Source organism: Xenopus laevis, chromosome 1L, assembly GCF_017654675.1.
Source record: "Xenopus laevis strain J_2021 chromosome 1L, Xenopus_laevis_v10.1, whole genome shotgun sequence".
NCBI classification, from domain to species: Eukaryota; Metazoa; Chordata; class Amphibia; order Anura; family Pipidae; genus Xenopus; species Xenopus laevis.
In genome coordinates this window covers 127186596-127209032 of record NC_054371.1, presented here as the reverse complement: position 1 = coordinate 127209032, position 22437 = coordinate 127186596, and the positions used below count along the sequence as shown (strand labels likewise).

At 37.9% G+C, this 22437-nt stretch overlaps 1 protein-coding gene across 1 annotated transcript in view; it reads left to right on the top strand.

The window, feature by feature from the left end:
- The first annotated feature begins 2539 nt into the window (after positions 1-2539).
- Positions 2540-22437, top strand: part of plppr1.L (phospholipid phosphatase related 1 L homeolog) — an 83427-nt gene continuing 63529 nt past the window's right edge. The window contains exon 1 of the mRNA XM_018257213.2: positions 2540-2835. The gene's annotated coding sequence lies outside the window, so the exon portion shown is untranslated. The remainder of the gene's footprint in view (positions 2836-22437) is intronic.

The following is a 22437-nucleotide window of genomic DNA, read 5'->3' as shown; positions in this document are numbered from 1 at the left end:
TTTATTTGTTATACATAGAGATGTACAGGGAGTTGTGTGAGATGTCAGAATCATTATGGGAGTGGGTGAGAGGCTGTATGGGGGAGAAGGGAAGGACTCTACTGGTATGGAGGGAAGCAAATTAGTCAAGGTAAAGAGAAGCAATCGACTGGTGGAGACAGAGCATAGGTTTATAGAGTGGAAAGTGATTTTATTTGTGGGATGCTAAGACTACTCTATTTAAAAGACCCTGAGGCTGTGAAGTCGATATGGGGGGTGGGTTGGGACTGTATGAATGAGCACAGAGATGTTGTGTTGGGGAAAAGAAAGGTGTAGACTGTATGGTGAAGAGAAAATGTTGCTTTTGGATAGCAAATGATAAAGAGGTATTTGGTATAAAGAAAATTATAGAGGTGTGTTTGGTAGTGGAGGTCATGCTGATGTTTATGTGTTAGTTAGGGAAGATATTCAGTGTTAATACATTTGTTGTGTGGAGTAACAGAGACTGATGTATTTGGCAGGGGCTAAGAATTGATTGGTTGGTTAATGTTATGGAGGGGATAGGTATTGATAAGCCAATGTATTTATTGAGGGATGCAGTGAGTTTTTTTTGTTAGGGAAGGTTTGGCAGAGGCTGATAATTGGGTTGGGGAGATGGCAAGGCTGATGTGTGAGTAGGCAGGGAAAATGTATGTTTTTTATTCACCTTGAAGGAGAGAAAGATGCAGAGGCTGATTTTTGGCTATGAAAGATGTACAGTATAATCTAAGAAAGGGTTCATCCAGAAAGAGTTGAGCGTATAACCTTAATTTAACTAGGTCATGCATTATCCAACTAGGGAAAGACTGTCATGTTATATACTGGCTGCTGCTCCTCCTGCTTGATCCACAGGTGGCAGTGTGGTTTTAGCCTGGCCCTAATATCATCTTTGACTCTGCCCCCATGTCAATCTTCCCCGATTCATGCCCCCTGTCAAGCTGTGGGCAATAACTTGTTAAAGGGCTATTTAAGGCAATTTCCCTGATTCCCTGATGCTGGATCATTTATCATTCTGCCAACTCCAAGTCTAGAGTTCTTGAGATCTTGTCCTGGATTCTGAAACCTTTTTTCTAATCCTATACCTGCAACCTTGTTCCTGTGATTTTTCTCCTGAGATCCTGCTCCTCCCCTGTAAATCTTGCTCCTGCCCTTGTTCCCATTTATCTGATTTACCGGTTTTGAACTCTGCCCTTGACCTTTCGTATGTTTCAAGGACTTGTTTACTGTTTGCCCCTTTTTATTCTCATCTGCAGAGATCTGTACATTTTTTCTTATTAAAACTGTTTTGTTACCCAGCACATTGGCTCCTGTCAGTTTAATCATAAGTTATTCCTAACAAGGAAAGAGAATGAGACAGCACAATGAGACATCATGTGGAGACAATTTAGGAAAATTTAAAGGAGAAGGAATGGCATTTTTACTTAAGGGTGCCAAGACTTAGGCACTCCTGAATTATTGTATCTACTTACCTGACACCCTGGACCGGTGCACCTATCAGGAGAAAACTGCACTGGCCGGGGGTTATTCCAGCGAACACCACAGAGCGATAGTCTTCCTGCTTCTTCTTTCTTCAAATTTTCCTGGGCAGGCGCATGCGCAGTACAATGAAATAGCCGGCTTTTTCATTAAAGTTCAGCTTTTTGCTCTACTTTGCATGTGCAGCTGCAAGAAGAAAGAAGAAGCAGGAAGATGATTGCTCCATGGTGCTCACTGGAATAACTGGTGAACTGGCCTGGGGTTTCAGGTGAGTAAATAAAATCACTTGCCTAACTTTTGTTATTATTTTATACACATTTATTATAAAATTTAAAGTGAAAAGGCACTAGCTAAAAAATATATCCTTATAAATTATCAATGACATTAATTGAATAAGGCGGCTTTATATTTACATTGGTGGGCAATTTCCTTGGCTCAAAATAGTTGTAATGCGGATGTTATACTTTGTACTTGCACAGATATAACCATATTTCTCTGAGCAGAAATATATGTCTCTATGTATATCAAACATTTACAAGAAATGAAATAATATATATACAGTATATTTACTTCACTGTAATTTTTTCTTACCAAGGTATTTTTAATTTTAATTTCTAACTGTGCAAGAATTGAGTTGCTGCTCTGTTTTATTCCCTGACAAGTGCTTTTATTTGGAATGCTGTGAAAAAATCCTGTATCAGCGATGTGGTTTAGATAACATGCTGCTTTTAGATCTGCTCCAAGCATCAGTCTCTAGTGCAGCCTTCCATATATATAGGCAAACAAAAAGCCACTAACAAAAACACAGGTGCACTTGGTGCAGTGGTATAAAGCACCTGTACAAGGGATGCTGTATAATATGGCCATAGGTTGGATACAAAGCAAAGGATCGTGCTAAGTATCACTAGAGATCTCTGACACAAACCAATACTCTCAAAGATCTTATAGCTGTCTTTTTCTCCTTTACCAATAGATGTGTTTTCGTGCTTGAGAGAGGCACTAATGACCAGCCCTGCGCATGCTCATTGTCTCGGTTACTCCCCCTCCTCCTTCTCCTCTCTGGAGCAAGTGGCTTTCTAATTCCTTCCATTAATACAAGCAGTGGAAGCCTGACAAACCTGGATCTACAGTATTTGGAACATACATATACAGAGACAAGAGCAAGGAAATGGGTGATTGATGCAATGATCTGGGCTTAAAAAAGCAGGTGCATTTCTGCAGGGGGAAAAAGGATATCACAGAGCAAGGATCAGGATGCATTTATATGGGATTCTGTATCCTGCAAGTTGCACGGGATATTGGGACTCTTAGCTGAACAAATTTGCTGGAAAAGGGAGACAGGTAAGAGGCACAGTTAGCTGCTATTCTTATAAGAGGGAAGAATCATTCTCTGTGATTCCTGCTATTTGGTACCCTAATATATGACAGAGATGCTCAGTTCTGTACATTAAATGGTACAGCATTAAGTACTTCAGGTTTTGCAATCATAAACATTATTCACATCATTTGTGTTTTTTTGTAAATTAGCCTATAGTAGAATCAAGAATTGTGCAGGGAATTGCATCCTTGGAAACGGACCAAAGATTTATGGTCTGTCAAACACCAGCTTATTTGGCTCTGCATTAACAGATCTCAATTTGCATGTGATTTTTTTTTTTTAAAGCATTTGGGATGGCAGGTTTGCAGCTATGGGATGGCTGAGCTGTAAAAACCAGCATGGAGAATACATAAAAACCACTGTGAAATTGGGGAACAAAGCATTAGATTGATCGACAAGGCACATATTATTTTAATTTCCACACCTTGCACTGGAGAGGAAAACAAAAAAATAAAGAAAGGGTGCCAATGAGGGTGCATGTAAACATGATGAGTTGTTGTATAAGACAATCACAAAAAAAGCCAAAATAAACTGAGGGCTGGTGTTGACTACAACTAATTATTTGGCAGCCCGATTCCCACGGGGAAGAATGCAATTTATGGAGGGAAATAATGTTTCTGTAATGATGGAGTGGGGAAGAGAGAGAATTCCTAATGCATCATATCTGAATATTTTATTTGATTTTTATTTCCACTGCCTTTTATTGTATATATAAATTTTCTTCGTAACCTGTGAATCTATCCTCATTACATTTAATGAAATATAAATCCACATGGCTATGCTGTTTGCTGTATTCAAAGGCATTTGTCATTTTTTTTGCTGACGTTAGTTTTAACACTTAGCATGCTGGTGTGAGTGTCCAAGCGTTCCCAGCACTTTACTGCATTTTTAAAGCAGAATAATGGAAGTTAAATGTGTCCATTTAAGAAAAAAAATGTCCTTCTGAGATGTTAATTTTGTCAGCAAATGAGAAGGGGGGGCTCCCCCCCCCCCTTGCATCTGCCGTGTGTTCAGTTAAAAAGGAGAATGCTGTACAATCCCTGCTTGGGGGATGGGACAATGGGAAGCCTGGCTTAGCTTTTGAATGAAAAGGAGGAGGGTCGACTATGTTTTACAACAACCCAAAGGAGTTTGGATTAGGTTTTGCCATCTTTGTAGTAGATGTACAGAGTACAGTACAAAGCAAATAAAATCCAACTACTAAATTTGTCATTATATTTCTCACTTTGCTCTTTAAATACCCATATTTATTCTAGGGTTTTATTATATAGAAAAACAGGATCATGATTGTATGAATGCATTTTAATGAGATGTCATTAGTAAATGTCAGGGTTAGAAAACATACTTTGGGAAATGAAGATTCGCACACTGTTTGCCCTGTCCTGTGCTTTTCAAGCTGCATATCCTAAGGCAAGGGGATGGCAGTGTGTAAAGTCATAAAGGATTATTTTGGTCAGGAATAACTCAGCATCAGTGTGATGCTTTTAAACTACAACTTCCAGAATAATGCAAGAACCAAACTGCACTTTGACTCACACTGCATGTGTCTGTGTACGGTATATTTTTTTTTTCTGAGCTGCCTTTACACTCCAATCACCACCCTCTAGCCATACCTGCTACAGTCTATTATAGCTGCTGGCTTTGTGCTTGACATTAACTGTGGTTAGCAGTTTGTTTCCTGCCTCTTTTTGATACCCTGATTACTGCGTTTCTTAGAATGGCAGCTTAAAGATACTAGACTTATACATGCATAAACCTGAGATGATCCACATACCCTTTTACAATATCAATGGAAGTTACATTCTTAGTAAGTTAAGGGTATTATTATTGGGATATAAACATGGCCTTATTTACCATTTGCAACACTGGACCCCAAAACACAGAACAGGTATGGGATCCATTATCCGAAAACCAATTATCCAGAAAGCTCCAAATTACGGAAAGGCTGCCTCCCATAGATTCCATTTTATCCAAATATTCCATATTTTTTTAAAAATGACTTCCCTTTTCTCTGTAGTAATAAAAAGTATCTTCTACTTGATCCCAACTAAGATTTAATTAATCCTTATTGCAAGCAAAACCAGACTATTGGGTTTATTTAATGTTTACATGATTTTCTAGTAGACAAGGCATGGAGTGCCAAATTACAGAAAAATTCCTTATCCGGAAAACCCCGGGCCCTAAGCATTCTGGATTACAGGTCCCATACCTGTACTTTTGCACCTGGGAAACTGCTTGCATTTGGGCATTTTACTGCTGCATTCGAGCATGGCTCATACCTAGATGTGCAAAAATTCTGACATTTTGATAAATGTTGATTTATTTGAAACTGCTTGCACTTGGGCATCTTACTGCTGCATTCGAGCTTGGCTCATACCTAGATGTGCAAAAATTCTGATGTTTTGATAAATTCTGATTTATTTTTCTTTTTGTACCTTGGTCAATTTGTAAATATTGTCTCTAAATCAGGATTACACGCCAATTGATGGGATAGTTCATCTTTAAATGAACTGTTAAGAATGGTATAGAGATTGATATTCTAAAGCAATTTGCAATTGGGTTTCATTTTTTGTTTTTTGTGTTTTTTGGGTTATATAGCTTTTTATCCAGCAGCTCACTAGTTTCAGCAATCATGTTGCTAGGGTTCAAATTACTATAGCAGCCGTGCATTGAGCCTGGAATATGAACAGGAGAGGGCCTGAATAGAAGGATGAGTAATAAAAAGTAGCAATAACAATACATTTCTAGCTTCACGTAGTATTTTTTATGGGGTCAGGGCCGGGCCAAGGGGTAGGCAGAGTAGACACGTGCCTAGGGCGCAAAGCTGGGGAGTGCCAGGCACGTACCTCCTCTGTCGCCTACCCCCAGTCCGTTTCCATCTCTGCCCGTTTCTGCCCTTTTCTTCTTTCTGCGCATGCGCAAACACAAGTTTGCGCGCATGCGCAGTAAGAAAGAAGAAAAGGGCAGAAACGGTTGGGCAGAGAGGGGACCGCACACGAGCACCAATTTGCGCATGCGCACACGCGCTGAGCCGGTGCCGCGTCGGCCCGGCTTGCCTAGGGCGCCCGTGCGGCGTGGCCGGGCCTGTATGGGGTCAGTAAGCCCCATTTGAAAGCTGGAAAGAGTCAGAAGAAGAAGGCAAATAATTCAAAAACTTTACAAAAAGAAAAAAAATGAGGGCCAATTGAGAAGTTGCTTAGAATAAGCCATTCTATAACATACTAAAAGTTAACTAAAAGGTGAACTGCCAAAACACCTATTTTATGTGAGAAACCGTGGTACCTTCTACAGGAAGATTGGAAAACCTAATTCACAGTAGTTCACTAAATGGGATCAATAAAATATCCAGTAATAGGTAAAAGGTAATAAAACACTAATTTCTGAAAAATAAAGCATACAACTAGACTTTATGTGAGAGAAAATAGTCACAGCCATCTATTCCAACCTATACTCTTATAATGAAGACAAAAAGAGACTTAATGCCTTTCTGTTTAGTGCTCTGCAATTTGATTCAATCACCTAACATAATCAATACAACGTAACAGTATCCTCAGGCAATTCTAGATGAAAAGGAAAAATTCAGTCAATACAATACCTGTCTTTTAATATATATGTCACAGTGGAGAGATTGACTCCCACTGTAGATTGCAGGCATGGCACTTTCAGCAGTGGCGTGGGTCACCTCCTAGACTTCAACTAGCTTAGCAATCAGCACATGCATCACTCATTGACAACAAAATGGCCAAATTGTCCACCTTTCTTGTTAAATGTGCTCTTAATTATTTTAATCCCACCGCTTATTAGAAACACATACTGCAATAAAATCACATGCTTATTTAACCTATAGTACCATGCACTAAGAGTATACAGACCTATGTGTGTGTTTAGTTGCTGGAGGAGGCATATGTTCCACAATGGCCCTACAGATGCTTGATAACTACAAACCCTAGCATATTCAGAAGAACAAGGCTGTCCCACAGCAAAAAAAGTTTTGGCTGGATATCTTTTCACTATTTACATTTTGGGCTGTGGCACAAGGTGCTTTGGTCACCACTACAAGCAGATAATGGAACATCTATATGAAAACAGCCAAACACACACCAAAAATAAATTTGTCAGGAATTGAAAGCAAGAGTCTATAAATAACATAATATGTTTAATAGGTAATTAAATACAAAGTCATTCATTTTGTTTATTACATTTTGACGAAACGTGTTCCACCTCTCCCATAATGGGCTGAATCTTTTACACACATATATCAGTCATCAGACTTGTAAAACGGGATTGAATAGTTGACAAATTGATTAAACCCTAGCAGGTGGAAGAAGGCCCCCAATTTAATGTCACTCAGCTCTGCATGATGCCCCTTTCTAACCCTTAATCTCTCCTTTTGCTGGTAGGAGGGTGATGAGAGGACTAAAGGATTATCCCATTCCTCCAATAAAATATCTCCTTAGGCGTACATATATTACTGTGTATTTGGTAACAATGGTCACCATGGTAAAATGGAACTGACAAGCAAATCTTTACATTTACAGGTTTTTTATTTCCTATCACTTCTACTTATGTTATTTTAGCACATAACCAGTTTCAGATACTGTATGTTATTTCATGTTGCACAATTTAAAATTCTTAAATAATGGTATCTTACCTTCCATTTCAATCATACTTTCATTGTTTGTAGGCCCATATGTAAAGATTAAATATTTTGTATGGCCGTGCACAGTCTTTTTAAAGTATACTTCCATCTAGTCTATGGAATACATTTATACATAAAGTGGGGATGACTAATGGCGTGGCAAGTATTTAGGGTAGCTATGGAGATATGATATCTACACATAAATGTGTAGAAGGAAAACCAACATGGATTCCCCAGGAAATTGCCTGATAGAACAACAAATATTGACTCAGATGGCATGTACCTAGGTATCAGATGTTTTGTATCTGTCATTAGTTGGTGAATGGGTGCAAGCAAAACTGCACAACATTTAAGAATTTCGGCAACTATTTTCTTTGAGCAAATAGTCAAGCAAGTCAAAACTAAGTTTTCTGGCCCTTTCTTAATAATTTATTTTTCTACTTTCTAAACTAAGAAACCAGTTGAGATACTTTCAAACACATCTGCCATACAGACATTATGTATAAGACTCTGGTTTGTGCAAAGTGTGTTTTTTTAATGTATCATTCATACTTACGGTATGTTTGTATGTGGTTTCAGCATTTTCAATTCAATAATTCTAGCTGAAAAAGATTTGAATTAATTAATGTGGGTAATATGCTAATCTTTAGCATTATGCTACAACGAGGGAAGCTCCTTGCTGCAGAGTTTAGCACATTACAGAATACATGGGTTAGTATGTGCATGTTTGTGCATATGTCATATTCACATCCAAACCTAGAACAACCATGATTTACATATTAATAATAACAAGTTAAGCCTTTTGGCTACATCATGTTTTGCAGCCAAAAAAAGCTTAGCAAGAAAGTAGCAGCAGAAAAGAACTTGCTACCTGTATTGGTACTTGAGTGACACAATGCTGAGCATTTAGAAAATGCTACTCAATTGCTCATTTATTAATAGGACACCAATGATACTGGCAAGCCTGTGAATAGAGCATGATACTCGTCTGTGTACACAGCATAAATTATATATCATATGGGAGCTGCTGGGAAATATGTACTACATATATAAGATTCATATCCTGAACACACATGCGAGCCAAATGAAAGCACAATTGTTCCCTGCATGGACAGAAGGTAAAACCCTGGTGTGGGTAGCTTCATTGTATTTTTTATTTCAGCAAACTATAATGAAATAACTGAAATGCTGATATGTGGTCACACTTGCCTAGTATTCTAATATCTACTCCACAATCACAGGAACCCCTCATAGAGCTAGTTTCTTATGAACAGTCCTTACCTTTCAGCTCTAACCATTTATACCCTTGTCTTTGCAACAAGGGTGTAAAACCTTGTTATGTCTAGTCTTATTATGTTGAACTCTAACTTATCTTCATAGCACATTTTTTAAGCCTATTCGGGTGTATAATGCAACTTACTTTTATTAAATTAGCAACAATAAAGAGAGCATGGAGGTGTTTATTATTACATACTGCAAGTGGGAATGAAATAATACACAGTACATTTTCTGCAGTGGTGCAATGAGCTAAGAAAAATAAATCAATTTACTGTATTTTGTGACAGATATACCAATTTGTCTGGAGAAAAAAGATCAACAAGAGGCAATTAGGCCCTCAAAATATGTTTTTGTAGCTGTAGCAATTCATTTCATTGTATATTCTATGGAAAATAGAGACCACATTTGGAGTCCAGTGAGAGACCACATTTGGAGTCCAGTGATAGGGCCCAGCTTTTTGGCTATTCTGCTGAGGGTTGTTTTTGGTCTATAAAAAATCTTCAAGGAACTAAAATAGGATAGCTAGTGTTATTACTTTGTATGGTCCCATTATTCCTGAGACCTGAAGACAATATTCATACTTAAACATAGATTTAGCTAGCCCACTATAGCTTTGGCCCAAATCAGGATCTCCTGGTGTCCTGATGGGTCAGTCCAATAATGGGACTATGGGGATTTATATGAATGCCTGAAAAAGAAAACACAGAGGGTTAGTTGTAATAGTTTCTATGGGAAACAGCATGCCATAGCCATTTGTTGCTTTAAGATACAGTCGTAGGAAGATATATCAAGCATGGAAAATGTGTAGAGAAAAATCAGTCTTAATTATACCCAGTAGGAATAGACATACTCAAAACAAACAAGCAAATGTTCCTTTTTCCTTGTTAGAAGTAACATCAACTAAAAAAAAAAAACAGTTTATATGCAATTACATTTCTACCTGAGCTTTGCTGTTTAGAATAAAAAAATGCATTTGCAATTCCTAATGAGGCCTAGACCTTGAAGGAAACCAACATGGATTCCCCAGGAAATTGCCCGATAGAACAACAAATATTGACTCAGATGGGGTGTACCTAGGTATCAGATGTTTTGAATTATTTTAGACCAGAAGAAACACAAGATTTGTTGTTTGCTGCAAACCAAGTGTCCCTAAGCAAAGTTATATTTGCTTATTTAACTTTAGATCATTTTAGAGAAGTGACCATAAAATAAAGCAAGTTAAATAAAAATCCATAATTCATAGACTAGAACTGTATCATTCAAATGGAACTCCAAGTAATAAAGCTACTGTTCTTATACTTATTTGCTACCTAAAGTAAAAGTATGGACCAGTTTTTTGACATACTGTATCTTTGGTTTATGCTATGAATTATAGTAGCCCTATGACAACGTAAAACCTCCTTCTTCCACAAATTTTTCATGTTGGTCAGTGCTGGCCATTGTGCATTCACAGATTACTCTGTTTACCTCTTTTTATTTTTAGATAGAATACAATACAGGTATGGGATCCATTAATCCGAAAACCCGTTATCCCAAAAGCTCAGAATTATGGGAAGGCCATCTCCCCAGGACTCCATTACAATCAAATTTTTAAAAATGATTTCCTTTTTCTCTGTAATAATAAAAGAGTACCTTGTACTTGATCCCAGTGAATACATAATAAATAGTGATGGGCGAATTTATTCGCCAGACGCGAATTGCCTGCGAATAAATTCGCGAAACGCCGGCGAAAAAATGGACGCGGGCGTTAAAAACGAAATGCCGGCGCCATTTTACGAATTTTCGCCGTTTTGCGAATTTCGCAAATTTTTCGGCGGAGCAAAACCGCGCAAATTTGCCCATCACTAATAATAAATCCATATTGGAGCCAAAACAGTAGTACCCTGTATTAGGTTTATTTCATATTTAGATTATTTTTTAGTGGACTTAAAGGGATACTGTCATGGCAAAAAAATTTTTTTTTCAAAATGAATCAGTTAATGGTTCTGCTCCAGCAGAATTCTGCACTGAAATCCATTTCTCAAAAGAGCAAACAGATTTTTTTATATTCAATTTTGAAATCTGACATGGGGCTAGTGTTGTTAATTTCCCAGCTGCCTCAAGTCATTTGTCTTGTGCTCTGATAAACTTCAATCACTCTTTACTGCTGTACTGCAAGTTGGAGTGATATCACCCCCTCCTCCCTTTCCCCCCCCTCAGCAGCCAAACAAAAGAACAATGGGAAGGTAACCAGATAGCAGCTCCCTAGCACAAGATAACAGCTGCCTGGTAGATCTAAGAACAGCACTCAATAGTAAAAACCAATGTCCCACTGAGACACATTCAGTTACATTGAGAAGGAAAAACAGCAGCCTGCCAGAAAACATTTCTCTCCTAAAGTGCAGGCACAAGTCACATGACCAGGGGCAGCTGGGAAATTGACAAAATGTCTAACCCCATGTCAGATTTCAGAATTGAATATAAAAAAATCTGTTTGCTCTTTTGAGAAATGGATTTCAGTGCAGAATTCTGCTGGAGCAGCACTATTAACTGATTCATTTTGAAAAAAAATTTTTTTCCCATGACAGTATCCCTTTAAGGTATGGAGGTCCAAGTTACAGAATGATCCCTTCTCCAGAAAACCCAAGGTCCGAGCATTCTGGATTATAGGTCCTATACCTCTATATGCAGATTTATGAGCAGAAATTCATACACTCACATAAAATTCATTCACATAAAAACATTGGAACAGCAGAAATATATATTGTTATGTGAAACAATAAATCTGTTCATGCAGTCCATCCTAAAATATCACGGGGTATATAGTAGTACTCAATAACACACAGGAGCAATATGGAAGCTTGCTGACAAACTTGAAAGTTCAGAAGCACTGAGGTACACAAAATTGTAAAATGACTGCAGTGCTTTTGGGCATATGCTTTCCATGTTAATATATATTAGGCTGTGCTGGATGATTATAATTTTCTCTCTGCCCTTTGTGGAAGAAAGGGCTTACATTGTCTGAGCTTGCATATTTAAAAACAAAATACCATTCATGCATTCATGTTTTATTCAACATTCTAATATCTACTGCATTTTGTTAGACTTTTTTTCCCCAGGAGTATAATATTATTTCTCTAAAAAGGTTTCTGAAATGGCTTACTTTAAAAAGTAACCTTTATGTCACATTCGAAAGGTATGAATAATTATTTTTAAACTTGGGGAGGGATCATAGCTGTGCACTAAACCATTAATGAATGACTACAGCTATTAAATGAAGAAATTCTTGTTTTTTAAATTTTATCATGCAGATATGCAGACATCTCCATAGATGAGTTTTTACACTGCATATTTTTATGCACATTATCTATTGTACACTATTGGGCTACTCTACTGTGAGTATTGGGGCATTGTTTATGGATTTGCTTCCATTCAGTTGCAAGAGTATTACTGAAGTTGGATGTTGGGAGGTTAGGCCTGGGTCAGAGTCCCAATTCATCCCACAGGTTTTCAACTTGGTTCATGCCAGTGCTCTGTGTAAGCCAGTTCTCTATTGGTTTTGGTATTGGTTGGCCTTTGTTTGGATTACACATTTGCTACAGATTTTTATTGTTAAAAAAAAGACAATTCTTTATCTTTAAGAAGTTTCAGTGCTTGAACGTGGTGATACATATAGGTGAAAGATGTGGATTTTGGAACTTTACCTCTTGCACCAGACTTGCCTTGGCCACCTCAGACCAGGCAAAGTGCAATAAAGTAGATAGGACTTCCTCAAAAAATAGTTGAAAATTTTTCTAAGTCACAAAAAACGGTGATGATTTCATTTTTCAGAGTGATAAGCTGCAAAAGATCATAGATTTTTTTCTGGGGTACCCAGCTCCCCCCCTACATTTCCTAACATATGGCACATAAACTATACACTGGGCTCATCTGTAGGGCAACATAACAACTTTATTTTATTTTATTAAGGTTCCATGGGCTTGTGTAGTGTAATGTATTTGCTGCAACATATACGTCCATTCAACTTTTAACTTCCCGCCACATGCAAATTAGCCAACGCTAGCGAAACTTCGATTTGCTTGCCGCAGTAACGCTAGCACAAATTTGCCAGCGTTCGGCGCCCTGGAAGCAACTTTGGATTCTAGTGAATTAGTGATGTCCTGGCAAATCTACGCCTGGCGAAGTGTTGCGATATGAGTGAAGCCGTCGCTGGCGAATTTTCTGAGGTTAGTGAATTTGCCCCTAGGTCTATAAATGGCATCCTGTTGGTAGAAATCCTGCTACAAAAGCTAAAAACCCTGCTGTCATTGTCAGAATCCTGTCTTTCTCCTGTACTGTCTGTATTCTGCTCTTCTTCTGCCTAAGTGGTGTCTTGGTATCTACATCTGCCCCTTATTGTAACAGCACCTGTTGCCTCTGTTGCTTCCTGTTTTCCTTTCCATTTGCTTGTTCTTGACATACAGTAGCTTCCCATTTTTGGAGTTTACTTTGTTCTAGTTACCCAGTTCCAATTTGTTATCACCTACTCTGGGTTTCCCCATTTTGGTTTGATTCAAGAGGGCAGTGTTGTAGTCAGCCTTTGATCATTAAATATAGCTTACCTCATACTGGTATCCTTATTTTATAAACTTAATCTAGACATCCATAGGTAGATGTTATCATCTTTTTGTTTCTTCTCGATCACTCAGACCCATTTGGGGAAACTGTTTGCATCCCATTGATTTCTTGTTTTTTCATTATAAATCTCAGTAGAAAAATTGCAAAAGCAGCTTTCTGTTTTGTGTCCTTGAATGAATTCATCTGAAATAATGTTTGGAACTAAATTAGCACAAAGAATGTTCGTTGCCTGCACATTGAATGCACTCTTGCACCAACAAGCAGGAACAAATGGTTATACATCACTTCTAATTCCAGTTTATGGTTTGAGGGGGTTTTTGCAATATGTCAGAAGCTGCACAGTCGTTTTAAACAATCAGACCACTGAAGGATAAAATTACTTTCTGTGAATAGATAAATCATATGGTTATTTATTATTATTAACGTGTATTTATAGAGTGCCAACATATTGTGCAGCGCTGTAAATGAAATGTGTTTATACAACTAAATCACATGAATTACATACATAGAACATATGAAGTTACATACATTTTACATACATTACATTACATACAGGATTCATTGAGATCTGGCATAGTGCCGAGAGACTGGTGAATTGCTAATGTGGTGCCTCTATTCAAAAAAGGATCCCCTTCTCAGTCTCAAAACTATAGGCCAGTTAGTCTGACGTCAGTGGTAGGAAAGCTTTTCGAAGGGTTAATAAAGGATAAGATACTGGACTTCATAGCAAATCATAATACTATGAGTTTGTGCCAGCATGGTTTTATGCATAATAGATCTTGCCAGACTAACTTAATTTCTTTTTATGAGAATGTAAGTAGAAACCTCGATTCTGGGATGGCAGTGGATGTGATTTACTTAGATTTTGCTAAAGCATTTGATACAGTGCCACACAAAAGGTTACTGGTTAAATTAAGGAATGTTGGCCTGGAACATAGTATTTGTACCTGGATAGAGAACTGGCTAAAAGATAGATTACAAAGAGTGGTGGTAAATGGAACATTTTCTAATTGGACCAGTGTTGTTAGTGGAGTACCACAGGGCTCTGTACTAGGTCCCTTGCTTTTCAACTTGTTTATTAATGACCTGGAGGTGGGCATTGAAAGTACTGTTTCAATTTTTGCAGATGATACTAAATTGTGCAGAACTATAGGTTCCATGCAGGATGCTGCCACTTTGCAGAGTGATTTGTCTAAACTGGAAAACTGGGCAGAAAACTGGAAGATGAGGTTCAATGTTTATAAATGCAAGGTTATGCACTTTGGCAAAAATAATATAAATGCAAGTTATACACTAAATGGCAGTGTGTTGGGAGTTTCCTTAAATGAGAAGGATCTAGGGGTCTTTGTAGATAACACGTTGTCTAATTCTGGGCAGTGTCATTCTGTGGCTACTAAAGCAAATAAAGTTCTGTCTTGCATAAAAAAAGGCATTAACTCAAGGGATGAAAACATAATTATGCCTCTTTATAGGTCCCTGGTAAGGCCTCATCTGGAGTATGCAGTGCAGTTTTGGACTCCAGTCCTTAAGAGGGATATAAATGAGCTGGAGAGAGTGCAGAGACGTGCAACTAAATTGGTTAGAGGGACGGAAGACTTGAATTATGAGGGTAGACTGTCAAGGTTGGGGTTGTTTTCTCTGGAAAAAAGGCTCTTGCGAGGGGACATGATTACACTTTACAAGTACATTAGAGGACATTATAGACAAATAGCAGGGGACCCTTTTACCCATAAAGTGTATCACCGTACCAGAGGCCACCCCTTTAGACTAGAAGAAAAGAACTTTCATTTGAAGCAACGTAGGGGGTTCTTCACAGTCAGGACAGTGAGGTTGTGGAATGCACTGCCGGGTGATGTTGTGATGGCTGATTCAGTTAATGCCTTTAAGAATGGTTTGGATGATTTTTAGGACAGACATAATATCAAAGGCTATTGTGATACTAAACTCTATAGTTAGTATAGGTATGTGTTTATAGAATTTAATTAAAAGTAGGGAGGGGTGTAGGTATGAATGCTGGGTTTTAATTTGGAGGGGTTGAACTTGATGGACTTTGTCTTTTTTCAACCCAATTTAACTATGTAACTATCACAACCAATACAGGAACAAAAGGTGAGGGAGGCCCTGTGCAAAAGGGCTTACAATCTAAAAGGAAGGGAATAAGACATAAATATGGGAATGGGCAAGATCAGAATTAAGTGGGTGAGAGATGTGGTAGTCTGTATGCTATTGCATTTGGTAGTTAAGCAGAGTGAGGGTAGACTTCTCTAAATAAGTGCATTTTAAGAGATTTCTTGAAAGCAGAAAGGTTGGGAGAAAGTCGGACAGACCGTGGGAGAGAGTTCCAGAGGAGGGGTGCAGCCCTTGCAAAGTCTTGAATGCGAGCATGTGAGGAGGTAATGAGAAAAGAGTTGAGTAGCAGGTCAGCAGAGGAGTGTAGTAAGCGGTTGGGTGAGTATATAGAGATGAGATCAGAAATGTAGGGAGGGACAGAATTATGAAGTGCTTTGAAAGTCAGTGTCATGAATTTGAATTTTATTCTACAAGGTAGCGGAAGCCAGTGCAGGGATTAGCATGGCAGAGTATATGTGTTTATGGTTAATACAATGCCTTTATTATTATATATTGACAATATCTAACTAAGTGAACCTGTTTACCTGTGTGTCTTATGGAAAAGGTTGTTATAGTGCTTTAAAAGTTTGCCATGACTGATGCTGCTCTATTAAAGTTCACAAATATACAGTATGGTGCATGCAATAGTTAATATTCATAATACTGATCATTTGTAACTAGGGATGTAGCGAACTGCCGATTTGGTGTTCGCGAACGCCGTTCGCGAACACCGGCAAAAAATGCGAACGTTCGCGAACAGTTCGTGAACTTCGAACACCCGCTAAAATCGTTCGATTCGAACGATCAAAGGATTTTAATCGTTCGATCGAAGGATTTTCATTCGAATCGAACGATCGAAGCCATTCGATCGAATGCTTTTCATTCGATCGAATGCTTACAATCGTTCGAACGAATGGAAATCGTTCGATTTTTAGCGATCAAAGGAATTCGAATGGTCGAATGGTCGAACGATCAAACGCGAACTCAAAATGCGAACGTTCCCAAACGTTCGCGAACATTCGGCGGACGCGAACGGTCGAAGTTCGCGCGAACTAGTTCGCGGGCGAACAGTTCGCTACATCCCTATTTGTAACATTATTCTGACCATCTTAGATGGATTTACCTTTTTTTCCTTTATCCTTGGTGTAATGCTAAATATATTTTATTCTTCTGAGAAGATAGGACAATATTGTCACGTCACGTAAACTCAAGCACAACATTATAGGACAGTCTATAAAATGATTGTTTCATTATTTGGGAGTGTGTAGCACATTATTAAACTGTACAGTAATCAGGAACAGAGCTTTTATTTGTATGGTTCTTAATCTCTGTACTGTTTTTCATCTTTAACATACTCCTTCTCCTCTACCCCTAACCTTCGTCCTTGAGAGATTGGCTATTGGTAGAAACTATATTAGCCTGGTCATCTCTTTAAAACTGCAGTTTGAGACAGCGAAACCAGCAAAAATATAGAGAAATAAATACAAAAGGAAAATAACGATGTATATTTATTTCTTCATATATCCATTAGAGAGATACTGTAATATTGGAAAATAAAAAAAGGAAGGCAAAGTGGCCTTTTAGATGTATGGGAATCATAGGACATTTGAAGGTTATTTTGATACCTACAGAATAATGGATGCAGTTTTACACTTTTTAGAAGCATCTGCATTGTCATTCTTTGAATGACAGTATTAAAGTAATTATCATGTTCTCGTATCAGTATGGCCTCATTTCAAAATAGCTGGCTACGGCATAGCATAAAGCAAACATATTGTATTAGTTGAAGAGCTAGGGTTTCTTAAGGTGGCCATACACGGGCCGATAAAAGCTGCCGACAGACCAAGTCGGCAGCTTATTGGCCCGTGTATGGGGGCCCCCGACGGGCTTCCCCGATCGAGATCTGGCCGAAAGTCGGCCAGATCTCGATCGGATGGGATTAAAAATCCCGTCAGATCGCGGGCGCATCTGTTCGTTGATGCGGTCCCGCGATCCGACCGCCCGTTTGCGAATGCTAGGATCCGATCATTGGGCCCTAGGGCCCACGATCGGATCTGCCCGATATTGCCCACCTCAAGGTGGGCATATCGGAGGGAGATCCTCTCGTTTGGCGACATCGCCAAACAAGCGGATATATCCATGTATGGCCACCTTTAGGTTCTTTTTAGTGTATGAAAAAGAAAAGCTAACTTATGAAACCTGAGAAAGAACTAATTATACATTCAGTGATGATTAAAATTATATTTACTGTATATATGTTCTTTGGTTCCATTTTGCATCCATCTTGTAAAACATTAGGATATTAATTTAAAGAAGAGTTCCAAGACCATATAAAAACACGAGGCTGTATTAGCCTCAGAAAAAAATGCCTGTCTTACCCCAATACCATTTTAAGTCATGGCACGACAGTGTTGCAAGAGAAAGAAAAGATACAGTTAGGTGTTTTAGTGATCTCTAGTGTGCTGTTACTAGTTAAATCAGTCAGTAATAGTTGGAGTGGTTTTGGGACACAACAAGCAATAGAGGACCCAGTGTACTGTCATTAGTGAAAAACCTCCTCATAGTAAAATTCTAGGTTAGCTGTAGCCACTTGTTGTACCCCTGCTACCCTGCACAGAAATGTTTAAATAACCAGTGGTAGTGAGCCATAGACTTAACCAGAGATGGTACTAATGTTTCATCAACCAGTGATTGCATTCACTCATTGAATGTCTCTGGTAATAGTAAGACTCACATTTTAATTTCAGTAAATTGATTTAGTGAGTGAGGAGTGAATAAGGGGAGTGCAGAATGGTCTAATGGTCTGGTGTTGTTTTTCTTGGATTAAAGACTGCATAAAAAAACAGAGCGGGCTGTTCACCTTCCAAACACTTTTTTCAATTCAGTTGTTTTTAGATTGTTCCCCAGAAATAAAGACTTTTTTTCAATTACTTTCCATTATTTATTTTTTTACTGTTTTTCCAAAATCTAAGATTAAAGTTGAATATTCCTGTCTCTGGTGTTTGAGTCTGGCAGCTCAGTAATTCAGTTGCAGACTCTGAACTGTTACAATTTTGCAACATTATCTCTGCAGCATCTCTGGAGTATTAGTAACTATTGTATCAATTCTAACAGCTGCCTGTAATGAAACCCAGGGATTCAGCTCAGCAGGGACAAAGATAAGAAATGTATCAACTAAATCTATCCATTTAGAACAGTTTACAGGGTCAGTGACCCCCCTACCCAGAGCTGCTTCAGAAGGTGAAAAATTAAATATTAGAAAAACGGTGACACATAGAAAATAGAAAGTCATCGGAAAAAGTCATTATTTCTGGTGATCTATCTGAAACCAACTAGTTGTTTGATGTGTGTATGCTATAAGGTTACCTGAATAGGGTATAAGCCTATTCTTGCTTAAGACCTGAAAAATATATACTTTACAAATGTAAGAGAGTAATAAAGAGACAACCCACAAAAAAACTGAGGACTCGAGCTGAGGGAGATTGGGTAGTCTCAAAGGAGGTAGTATTAGTATATCATAAATATGGAATGCTGCAGCTTTTTGGGTTTTATGGTTTTTACACCTCCCTACACCAATGTTACAATGCTCTCTCTCTTTCTCAAAATACCCCCCAAATAAATAAATGAAACCAGATACTGTGCTAGTACTCCAAGTGGTAGGATCTAATTTTGTATGTGAATATATGAAGTGGTAGTTCTTAACTGAATTAAAGAAGAATTGCCAAACAAACGGATTAGCCCAATACCACCCACCTTTTGGGATAAGAAACGCTTGTTTGGCTACCTTGCCAAACATGTAGATCTTATAATGTATGGCCAGCTTAACACCATTACATTTTTGCATATAAATTAAGTCCCATGAGTGCTCTGTGTCGTTCAAGCCGATATATACTGAATATGTGTAATGACATGTTCTATTGTTTGCAAAGAAAGGTTAAAGAAGATTTTCAAAAGAATTCCTTATTTTCTTCAACCAAGGTGCACACAGTGGGTTATCTGAAATCTCCTTTTGATGATGTGCTGCTGTTTATAAATCATTACAAGTGTTATGAGTAGCTCCCTTCTGATAATAATGTTTTTCTTTATTGGAGTCTGAGAATGAGAACAATTTCAGCTGTTTGATCATTTGTCTAATCTTGAAGGCGGATCTGGAAATAATGGCATTGAAAAGAAACGGCATTGCTTCCTTTGATTATATTTTTTATTTGAGGTGTGATGTTGGCAGATATTCCTGCTGCCGTAGTTGCAACACCATAAGGTTTTATTTGGGTTGCTAGGGATTGTTATGTTGATGGTAATTTTGATAGACCTAACATTATAGGGAATGCACTTTATTGTCTGGATAGACATCATAAGAAGGGGGTCTGAAACTGCTCATGCTGCTTACTACTCATTCTCCATACCACCAAACAGTTGTCATGTATCTAACTTCAAAGAATACATTCACTTGTACCCCATCAGCAGAGCACAGAACTACACTACAAGTGGTGGGGGCAGCACAACCCAAAAAGTAAACTTTCCCAGCACAGCTTGAACCATATGATTTGTAAGGAAGTCAAATATTCTGTTAATCCCAATTGGTTTTTGATTCACAGTGAATCACTAACTGACTCATGTTTTAATGTATACAGTAAATGATCATGCAGTGAGAGTACAGTACAATGGAGAGAACTGTATTAAGGCTGGGTGAGAACTTGTGCTGGGGAGGTGTTTTCATCTGTGCTGTGCAGGAAAAACACATAAATGTGAAATGAAAAGCTGAAATAAATTTAAGGCAGCATGAAGTTAATAGACAGAGTGGTAGCTATTGTGTTTTGTATTTCTCTTAACTTAAATTAGAGTGTAAAACTTCAGCAAGTAAAAGTAGTTGAGGCCCTATAGAAGTCAATGGGAGCTTTGCTGATCCTATTGGACTTTTTTCTTTTAACCATTCAGACTTTTAGAGGCCCATTAATTAAAGGTCAAATTTCAAATTGATGTGATTTCTTTTTCAATTTGAATATACTTCCAATTCAACTGAGAGGTTATTTAATAAAACATTTGAATGTCTAATATTCGAATGGTTCCGACCCAAAAATTCCAATTGTATTCTTTGAAAAAAAACCTTGAATGTCAGGAAGGCTATTATCTCCAAATGGCTCAACGGACCTTCCATGGTCCGTACATTGTTTCGAGGTGTGATAAAGCTCACATTTGAATTCGGGATTAAAATTCGTATATGTGAATTTTGACACTTCAAAATTCAAATTTACTATTCGACCCTTGATAAATTTGCCCCTTAAAAGATTTTCAGATATTTTTAGTAATTGACTAAAGGAAAAACTCACATTTTTAGAGGGTTTCATATTTTTTTAGAATATTGTTCAGTTTTTTTTCTGTTTGTACTTTTTATATTCAGATCTTTTAATAATGTTCATAGCATTTGAGAAAAGTTGTTTAATCGTGGTTTCAAGAAGCTTTAATACCACTAAAATGCAACCTTTAATAGATGGGTCTCCCTGTGGTAGCAGACTTATCTCAAAAACATCTCCTCTGTGTCCTACTGGAGCACTATGGAGGTGTGTTTCTTCAGCCAATAAACCATAAATATAAATGGTACAATATAGTACTGTAAAGAAGCATGACTTATGGAGCAGCTTTATGGAACAGTTCCTCATCAAGATGTTCAATCCAGCAGAATAAATGCTAAATAAGTATACAGGTACAATAATCAAAATCAAAATATTTGTTCACCTGTGATGTGTCAGCTACACCGAGAACGTGCACATCTGCCTGTGGAAACATGAATACCTTGTGGGTTACTGTAAGTGTTGTTACTGCCAACTAACAAAGTAGGGTTACCCTGGAGACATTGTTATGACATTTAATAGCAACAGCATAAAATAAGGTGAGCCGCCTTACAAGCAAGCCAAAATATGTGTAATATTCGTGTGAAATATCTCCCTGTTCTTTTATAAATAGCCCCAAAATGCATTTTTTCTTTGTGTCCACATAAATTGCATCATTTACAGTTTCAATATCTGTTACCACCCATTTTTTGGGAGGAAAGGTTTATATATTTAATCACTGAGATCACCATACTATCCATGCCTCACTGACAATTTTAAAAACTAGCTACTTTGACTCCTGATAGCTGACCTGTGTTTGGGAATATCACTAATTGTCTGGCTCATCTAACCAAAACTGTATAAAATAAAATAATTTCTAAACTGTGGAACTGGAACTGCTCTCCTAAGAGGACCGAATAGAATGAAAAATTATATAGGGCCCTGACCAATAGGTCAAACAGGGTAAAATTTGAGGTTGAGTACTTTTGAATATACCTTGAACTATAGAATTAATCCTATTATGTGCTAAGGGGGCCTGAACCTAAAAAGTCTGAAGGTCTCTGCTCTAAACAGTAAGGGCCAGATAGAGGGGGCACAATTGCAAAAGCATGCCCCTTAGTGCTCATTCTGAAGCATTTGCCTCCCCCCACAGTGCACTGCAAAATTGCAAACCTAAGCCAATGAACTCTCTTGATCCAACTGAATTTTTCCATTGTCTTGCCACTACTTGCCTCACTTCAATCCATGGATTAATAGATTTTCTAAGTGATTCAATGAGCCAATAACTGTTCACATGTTGCTTCCTTTGTGCAATGCACAGAGCATTCTAGTACTTAGCAGCTTTTCATGAGTGCAAATGCACCAACTGAAACATTTTAGGAAAAAAGTGTCCTTATGTTAGTGGTCTTTTAAAAAAAAAATTATGCAGTGAAGTTTTTAAAGGAGAAACTTGAATTTTTAGAGGAAAAAAAATGTTTTTTTTTGAGATTTATTATAACCCCCCAAAGCTGCTAAAAATCCAAATCCGAAAATACTCCATAATAAACCTGTCAAGGCCATGTAAAAGTAGATGTCCCTGAAGTTGTTTCTTGACATCATGATCTGTGCTGGTTTTC